The sequence below is a fragment of the Podarcis tiliguerta genome, assembly GCF_965153285.1.
Source record: "Podarcis tiliguerta genome assembly, chromosome: 5".
Taxonomy (NCBI): domain Eukaryota; kingdom Metazoa; phylum Chordata; class Lepidosauria; order Squamata; family Lacertidae; genus Podarcis; species Podarcis tiliguerta.
The window spans coordinates 5,340,820-5,350,248 of NC_139538.1; the positions used below are offsets into that span (position 1 = coordinate 5,340,820).

Sequence of the window (9,429 nt, forward strand, 5' to 3'; positions counted from 1 at the left end):
GTGACCGGCAAGCGGCCTTTGGGACTATGGTTTTCGACGAGCGTCTAGGGGTGGCGCTCTACATTTAGGCATCTCTATGGTGGAAGCGCGGACGCGGCTTTGAATCTAGAGTTAGGAAAAGGAGAGAGGGGCGCCTTCGTTTTCCGGATGGGCATTTCCTGGTTCACATCGAAAAGCAGTTTTTTTAAAACGTCCTCAGGGAGAGAGAGAGATGAGGAATCAATGGGAAATCTGAGGTCTTGACCAGCATATGTCACCTGAGGGTCTTCTCCATGCACCCTCTCAGAGGGAGCTGGGGAGAACGGGGCCTTCTCTGTGGTGGCTCCGCTTTATGGAATTCACCTGTGTGTTTGTGTGTAAAACCTGTGTATTTTAGGTTGTTTTATCCTAGTTTTCAGTGTTTGTTTTTACCCCCAGTGGCTTAGGGTTTCATTTTTTAAAAAGTGACCCAGAATGCTAATACAGTGGTACCTTGGGTCAAGTACTTAATTCGTTCTGGAGGTCTGTTCTTAACCTGAAATTGTTCTTAACCTGAAGCATCACTTTAGCTAATGGGGCCTCCTGCTGCCGCCGCACCACCGGAGCACAATTTCTGTTCTCACCCTGAAGCAAAGTTCTTAACCCAAGGTACTATTTCTGGGTTAGCGGAGTCTGTAACCTGAAGCGTCTGTAAGCTGAAGTGTATGTAACCTGAGGTACCACTGTACACAATAACAATTCTGTGACAATTCCAACACCACTTTCGGCTGGTTGATGGCACTCGAAAGAGAGTGACTTGCAATAGTCATAGACTATTTTCTGATGCTTGGATACCTGGCCAGTGTACACATTCATGGCAGGGGAGTGGCTACTGTAATCCATGTGCCATCATGGCCCCTATTGTAGCACCCTGCTTGTGGTTAACGCTTCGCTGGAATGAAATATTCAATGCAGCAATATAGAAATTAAAATAATAATTTATTTGTCAGACAAATAAATGATAGGCACAGTGGTATATGGTTACCAAAGCTCTGCACACTCCAGCCCTGATGGCCAGCACTTATATTTCCTCAGCCCAGCCCCCTTACTCCTCCTTTGGCTGCCTCTGTCCAATCAGCCTGGTTGAAATTCCTATTGGCTGTTTGCTAGAACCAATTATAAAAGATACACCCATTTCCTATTACCTTTTATGGGAGACAAAGCGCTATATTTCCTTCTATCCATAAATGGCAGACAAGTAGCCATATAGCCTACATTTGCCTCAACAAGGCACCTTAATTACCAGATCACCTTTTGCCCTTGTTGCCCCTTCATTCCAAAACAAATGGCTAAAACAGATGGCTCATGGTATTAAATTCTATCTTAAACAGAGATCTTGGGTTCACATTCTCACACACCATCAATGAAATAAGAATCTAACATTTCTTACTTTCGAAATCCTTTGCATAATTACATTAAGCCAATAAATCTCATACATAACATAGATAGCTTTTTAGAAGAAAAGGCCTTTTCAAAGTAAAAAGGAACTCAGTAAAAAACAGCTTCAAAAGGAAGCCTCTTTAATTTGCACCCCCCTTTTCCAGCCAGCTGCTTTTCCCATTACCTCTTTGCCCTTTAACCTTCTCAGGGTACCTTAAACCTTGGGAAAATATGGCTAGAATCTGATGGGAGGCACATGGTATTATTTTCTGTTAAACAATAAATCTTACTATTTACCAACTCTTAATTAGTGTTTTTGCAGCTTGATTGTTTTCTGTAATATGTAGGGTCAGTATAACCTTTGCTCCCAGCCTATAATTCCCTTTTACAACTTTGAGAAATTTGTCTCCTGCTACTGCTATAAATTGGGGGGCCCTTGTCCAGGAGAGCAGGAAGATAAACACTGCCAGAGTACTTAGCCAGCTGGTTTCTGCCTGGCACGAAACATACAAACATTTGCAAATATATTTTTAAGCTCATTTAAAAATACAGGCCTTGATCAGATGCCTCACTATGGCAGCAGGGCATAGCTGGTGGGCACGACCCCATGTATTTCACAATGCAGTTTTCTGACCAAACAGACGCATCATACAAAAAATGTGTTCTGTCAAGGAAATGACTTCTTCACAGTGAAATATGAAATTAATATTCCCTATAAAGGGGTCGCAGCCTCGTAGGGAGGACCGAAACCTTTGGAAGAGCACCGTTGGTTAGGCTCCGCTCCGGTCGGGAAATGACAAAGACCAACACCAGGATTCAGGAAAGCAAAGTCTGATCTTTATTGAAAGAACGGGGGGGGGGGGGGCGACTGTTGCAACAGGGTCCCCCCTCACGTAACAAGGACGGAGTGAGAACCTCGAACAAAAGAGCTGCCTTGGTTTTTATACCTTTTGGTTTCCATACAGATCTATGACAAAGAACAGCGGAGGTGGCAGGAAGTGTGAAGAGAGGATTAACATAAGGTAAGTAGGAGTTTGTAAGATCTTGGGAGGTGTCAATTTTGAAATAATATCTGAAATAATATCTGTTGAGCTTTTTATTTATCTTGGATCTGGTTAGTGGCTTTTTCCTTTATCTACAGGAAAAACCAGTTATGCAGATCGTGAGGCTGGATGTTCGGGAAATACCGTATTTTTCGCTCTATAAGACACACCAGACCACAAGACGCACCCAGTTTTTGAGGAGGAAAACAAGAAAAAAAATATTCTGAATCTCAGAAGCCAGAACAGCAAGAGGGATCGCTGCGCAGTGAAAGCAGCAATCCCTCTTGCATTCGCTCCATAAGACGCACACACATTTCCTCTTACTTTTTAGGACGGAAAAAGTGAGTCTTATAGAGCAAAAAATACGGTAGTTTCAATGTTAGTGTGAAATCCTGTTCTGCATAGCTATCAATTCAGGTGTGATAATCTCATGTTTGCATACTTATTGGAAAATAAAACTAAGAGCTTGTATTTGTGTGTATTCATGGTATTGTTTGCAGACCCAGCAGATGGCAGTGTGGGTATAAATAAGTTGTTCTTTTATTGATGACTCTTCGGGGGGGGGGGTCCCTTCCAATTCTACAGTTCTACGATCCTATGATTCTGCATGGTCAACATTCCAGGGACAGGACCCGTCTTGGACATAAGAACTTAGGAAGAGCTTCCTGGATCAGGCCAATGGCCCATCTAGTGCAGCATCCTGTTCTTGCAGTGGCCAAGCAGATGCCTGTGGGAAGCCAGCGAGCAGAACATGAGCACAAGAGCCCTCTTCCCTCCTGCGGTTTCCATCAACTTGCATTCAGCAGCATTCAGCAGCAAACTGTGGAGGCAGAGCAGAGCCAACATGGCTAGAGTGTCCATCGATAGCCCTCTCCTCCATGAATTTGTCCCATCCTCTTTATAAGCCGTTCAGGTTGGGGGCCATCACTGCCTCCTGTGGAAGCTCAAGTTCCACTGTTTCTCTACGTGCTGCGTGAAGAAGGACTGTCATTTATCTGTCCTAAATTATCCAACATTCAGCTTCATTGGAACGACACTCTAGTGTTACGAGACACGGAGAAAATCTTCTCTCTATCCACTTTCTCTAGGCCAGGCACAATCAAAAAATATATATATTCATTTTTCTTTTTCATTCATTACATACATCTCAAATTCTTAACATTTGCTATACATTCCTCCCTCCTTCCCCTCCAAGGCTTCCCCCAACTTCCGCTTCTGGTTTGTTTCTATTTTCACCCACTTTGCTAACTCTTAACAGAAAAAGTTATTAATAACATAACTTCAAGCCTAAAGAGCGGTATTGGCTTAGACATTGGTCCTAACCGACTATATCCGACTTCAGCCCGTCCACTTCAAGTCCAGGAAGAGTTAACCACCATTATAATAAATAATAATACATTTTTATTTATATTCCGCTCTTCCCGGTTCAGGAAACCGGGCTCAGGGCGACTAACAACAAATTTAAAACACTTAATTGATGCTACCAAGAAAACGGCATAAAATACGGTATAAAGTGTAAATAACAATAAAATCAAAAATCATTTAGGAGGAAAATCCATCCAATACACATTAGATGATCACAAGGGGTAGCTGGCTAAATTAGTCCCACTTGGGCCAGCGAGGAGACCAGGGGAGAACCAGCTGTGGGATCCCAGAGCGGGCAATCTTCACAAAAAGGGGAGGGGGAGGGAAGGAAGGGGAACAAAAGATCAGGCCAGGTTCAAATTGAAAGCCAGGTGGAATAGTTCTATCTTACTGTCTTAGAGGGAGTCCTGCTGATGCACATCAAATAGGAACTTCTCCAGGGTCACCAATGGGGGGGTGCCTGTTGGTACTAAAGGGTTAAGAGGTAACAAGTCGCTCTAATCACTGAGCAGCTGGAAGTCATTAAGCATCCAGGAATGTGAGTTAGTTTGTATAAATAGTCAGTTCACCCGTGTGTTTTCCCCTCCGCCTCTTTTTTGACCTGACTCGCAGACTCAGTTTGTGGCCATGGGCATGTTTGCTGATATGAGTTAAGTTTAGAGTAAAGTTTTCTTTATGCCGGAGATAAAAGCATGTGTGCTTTATCCCCAGGGTTTTTCTTTTGTAAATAAAGTTTTTTTTCCTGAGTTCCAAAGTGCTTGCTCCAGGATTCTTCATTGAAAGGTACTGACTCTCCTGCCTTCTTAAACCGCTGCACGAAATTCTCTGCTGAGATAAGATTTATAGCGTTGGAAGCGCACTGGACGTTTACTTAACATTAAACTAATTAAAGTTTATTGGACAGGTTATGGGTGTTTGTATGTAAAGAAGGAGATAAGGAGTGCAGTTCAGAGTGATTTATGAAAGGACTGGAGCGAAGACAGAAGCGGTTGCTGACAACGAAAGCCTTCAAAGCAGCTTGAGTCCTGCAACATGCCTAGAAAAAAAAGTTTTAAACAGGCACTGCGCAGTTTGTACTCGCTGGAAGACGTCTTATTCCTCAAGGAGCCACCTCAGCAGCTGGGAGACGGTCTACAGGTGTGTATCGTTCCTAAGCCCCAGGGAGGATGGCAGAGTCCCAGGAAAGTTTTGCTGTCCCGTTTACGCAACTCAATGGGAAAAATTGGCAAGATTGGAAGGCTAGAGTAAGGGTTTGGTTGTGTTGAGAGCAGTAAGGAGTTATCTGCTGTGCCTCGGAGCTTGAGGGAAGAGCTTATCAGGCAGGACGTGACGTAAACAGCCTGCTATGCAGTGTGTGTTCTGTGGAAAGCGAAAGTGTCAGTTAGCTGCCCAGCTCAGAGAGAGAGGAGCTGGGAAAAATGCAGCTACACTCCGATGGATTCTAATCTGTATATATGTGTGTTTTCGGAACAATAAAGAAGCTAGAGAAAACAAGCTGCCGTCTCTGGACTCATCCCTTATCACACGTCGCTGCGCTAATTCTGCTGATGAGTTTATGACCTACAGAGGCCCGCGCAGTGGAAGTGTGCCGGGCACCATTAGCTCATAAATCTGTCCGAAGAGATTTATGGGAAGCGGTCGAACTCACTAATTTGACAGGTTGCAAGCAAAAGAGTTGTGGAGTTGTACTGAAGCACCGCCTTTACAGGCAGCTGCAGACGCATCTGCAGAAGACAAAGCAGCAGCAGCAGCTTCACAGAAACGCGACAGGAAAGCCCAAGGTCTATTAGTATTGGCAGTGGGACCAGAGCAAATGCCTTATGTTTCTGAGTTAAAGAACACGCATGAGGTCTGGACGGTTCTACAGCGGCTAAATTCCAGAAACACTGCGGGGGCCAAGATCCATGCTACAAGATGTTTGTTTGATTTACGTTTCCAACTGGGAGCGTGTGTGAAAGAACATATTGTCTGCCTTTAATCAACTAAGACAGCTGGGCATTCCTTTCTCTATGGAGCAGCAGTCATACATATTGTTGGCTTCTCTTGATAAAAGCTATGAGACTCTAGCTTTAACTTTGGAAGCTATGCCTTCAGCTGAATTAACCCTTGAATACATTTCTTCTCGGCTTGCAGATGAACAGGATAAAAGGCAAAGAGAAAGAGGTTTGTCTTCAAAGGGGAGTTATGCTGTGCCTAAGAGTGGGGATGCTGAGTTTGAGAACACAGTAAATGCTTTTGCAGCTAGACACTGTTTTCGCTGTGGTTCCTCTTCCCATTTAATCAGAAACTGCACACGTGAACCTGGTCAAGACAGCACCAAGGCTGCTACCCCTAGTTACCAGACAAGGAGTTCCAGGGGACGTCAAAGAAGAGGAGGTCGTGGCTACTCCCACAGCACACAGCACTTGGCTTCAGCAATGGCGTTGACGCAAGGGCATGGCCAAGGCAGAAATCTACGCTGGTTGATCGACAGTGGTGCATCTCACCACCTGGTGGCGCCATCTAGTGTCCGTTTGCAGAATTGCAGGCATTTGCAAACCCTTAAAGTTGTGACAATGGCAGATTCAACTAAACGTTCCTTAGAGACCGTAGGCACAGTGTTCTTGAATTGTTTGCATACAAAAATTGATGCCTATGTGCTAAAGGGAATGAAGGGGTGTATTTTGTCTGTGTCAGAACTTGATAGAGATGGGTTTAAAACTGTGTTTGAAAATGGGGTTTGCACTATTTCAAAGAATAACGTATCTCTTTTGCAGGTGGAATGCAGAAATGGGTTATATTATTTTGAGACAAGTCCAGATGAAGTTGAACAGGTTCATGCTGGTTGTGTGAACTCGCCTACCCATAATTCTTGTGTTCATTTATGGCACCACCATTTGGGACATATTAATTTTCAGTATGTTAAAAGGCAACCTGAATTATCAGAAGGGTGCAAAATGAACAAATGTACTAAGTATTTGGATTGTACTGCATGCAAAAGGGCGAAGGTTCATAGATGCAGCTATCCCAGTTCAGGTAGGAAATCTGACAAAGTATTCCAACTTGTGCATATGGACCTATGTGGCCCAATGCCTGTTGCTAGCATGGGAGGTTCGAGGTATGCACTGTGTCTCTCGGATGACAAAACAAAAGTCACATGGTTTTTTCCTCTCAAAACAAAAGCAGATACTGCAGAAACAGTTAAAAATTGGGTTCATGCAGTAGAACTTGAATTCGGTACTACAGTACTTGCTTTTCAGACAGACAGAGGGTCAGAATTTACCGGGTCTGTGTTGTAGAATTTCTTTAAGAAAAAGGGAATTAAGCATCATCTGTCTACACCTTATTCCCCCCAAGAAGGAGGCGTGGCCAAACGTAAAAACAGGGTTCTGGAAGAGTTGGCAAACTCTATGTTGTTTGATTCTAAACTCCCTCAGAGTTACTGGGCGGAAGCCTGGCAGACAGCTACTCATATTCTGAACCGAGTATATAATTTGGTAATTGATACTACGCCATATTTTGCTTTATACGGGAAGAAGCCCAAAGTTAATTACTTTTGGGTGTTTGGATCTCAAGCCTATGTACTTATCCCAAAAGTGTTAAGGAAAAAGGGAAGTCCAAGGGCTAGGAAACTGATCTTTTGTGGATACGAACCACACGCCAAATCTTGGAGGCTTGTGAACCCAGATGGGGATACTACAAGAGTGGTCATCAGTAGGAGCGCTGAATTTTGTGAGCAATCCGGATGGACTCACTTACATGCTAACCCTGACATTTTGAGAGATGATTTAGGCATTTATGCTGAGAATGAAAGTCCAGAGGGTGGTGAGCCAGAAGGGGATGGTGCACATGGTTCAGATGCAGATTCTGACCAGGCACAAGGTTCTTCTCCTAAGGTAGAAAAGCCAGAATCTAGGAGTGTTCCAACATTGCCAGTCAGTAGGCCTAGCAGACAGCAAAAGCAAAGCAGGTCGCCTGCAACCCCAAGCCCAAGGGAGGTATCTAAACGGAGGTCTTTATCCCTAGGGGCGCATCCAGATATAAAGTCTGAGACAGATTCTGACAGCCAACGGTCAGAGGGGGCACAAGAGGAACAATTGCGCAGATCAAAACGTGCCACAAAGGGCAAACCACCAGAGCAGTTTAAGGTGACAAGTGTATACGTAAATATGGCACAGTGTGAGCCAGATAGCTGTATAGAGGTACAACAGCTTCCAAGCTCAGAAGCCGTAAAGTGGCAGGAAGCAATGGAAAAGGAGATGGCTTCAATGAAGTCTCTCGGTGTGTTTACAAGTACAGAGCTTCCGAAAGGGCAACAAGCTGTAGGTTGTCTATGGGTATATCGTTTAAAGCCCACAACTACTAAGGAGTTGCAATATAAAGCCCGACTAGTTGCAAAAGGATTTTTGCAGCGCAAAGGTGTTTACTATTCTCAAATCTATGCCCCTACTTCAAGATCGGAGTCATTAAGAATGCTTTTAGCCTCTTCAGCTAAGAAGGGAAATAAGCTGTTTCATTTTGATGTCAATGTGGCTTATTTAAATGCAGACTTACAGGAGGAAGTCTATATGACACCACCACCAGGTTTTGAAGGAGACAAGCCAAACCAGGTCTGGTGCATACACAAAACCATTTATGGGTTGAAACAGTCCGCCCGTAATTGGAATTCCTGCTTCAATGATGCTCTAGAGAGCATGGGGTTCAGAAAGAGCGCAGCAGATGCGTGTCTTCATCTAAAAGGCTTGGGATGTGAACAAGAAGCAGTTTTGATATTTGTTGACGATTTATTATACAGTGGAAAGGACGATAAACTTGCACAACAATTTGCCACAAAGCTTGGAGAAAAGTTTCAGATAAAATCACTAGGCACTGTATCTGTTTATCTAGGAGTTAAAATTCAGCAAGATGAAAATGGAAACTATTGGCTCAGCCAAGAAGCTAAGATCCAGCAGTTGCTGGAAAGGTTTAAAATGGACGAGTGTGCTGGTGTTAAAACCCCAATGGAGTTAAGTTACACAAAAGATGCTCAAGCCGAGCAACAGGCAGAGTTCAGTAATCCCGGGGTTTACCAGTCAGCGATAGGCAGTCTACTCCACATTGCACAGTGGACTCGGCCCGATACAATATATGCTGTCAACATGCTGTGTAGACAAGCTGAAAAACCATCAATGCATGCTTGGCAAGGAGTAAAAAGAGTTTTAAGGTATCTCCAAACTACCAAAAGGTTTCGCTTAAAACTATCAGCAGAGGGCAGCACACAACTTGAATGTTGGGCCGACAGCAGTTGGGCAGATGCTGGACCAGATAGAAAATCAGTGTCAGGAATGGCGATAAAATTTGGAAATGCACTAATTGGTTGGAGATCAAGAAAGCAATCACTTATAGCTTTAAGTTCAACTGAATCTGAGTTCAATGCATTATCAGATGTATGTAGAGAACTGGAATTTTACAAGCAACTGGTACAAGAATTGTTTGGAGAATGTTCCCTACCTATCAGAGTGTGGGAAGACAATCAACCTTGTATTAAACTAGCTAAATCAGGTCAATTCAAGGCACTCACAAAACACTTGGATATCCGTTATCAAAATGTATGCCAAAGTGTAAAACAAGGTTTAATTGAACTAAAGTATTGTCCAAGCAAAGA

The 9,429-nt window shown here is 43.6% G+C and overlaps 1 long non-coding RNA gene across 2 annotated transcripts; it reads left to right on the plus strand.

Annotated features, from left to right (window-relative positions):
* Nucleotides 1-1,975: 1,975 nt before the first annotated feature.
* LOC310678506 lies at nucleotides 1,976-3,729 on the plus strand. Of its 2 annotated transcripts, XR_014511788.1 has the most exons (4): nucleotides 1,976-2,420; nucleotides 2,540-2,586; nucleotides 2,813-2,858; nucleotides 3,027-3,729. It is a non-coding gene; the product is annotated as an uncharacterized lncRNA (long non-coding RNA). The 2 variants fall into 2 exon arrangements; XR_014511789.1 differs by lacking the exon at nucleotides 3,027-3,729 and having other exon boundaries at nucleotides 2,813-2,912.
* Nucleotides 3,730-9,429: the final 5,700 nt, after the last annotated feature.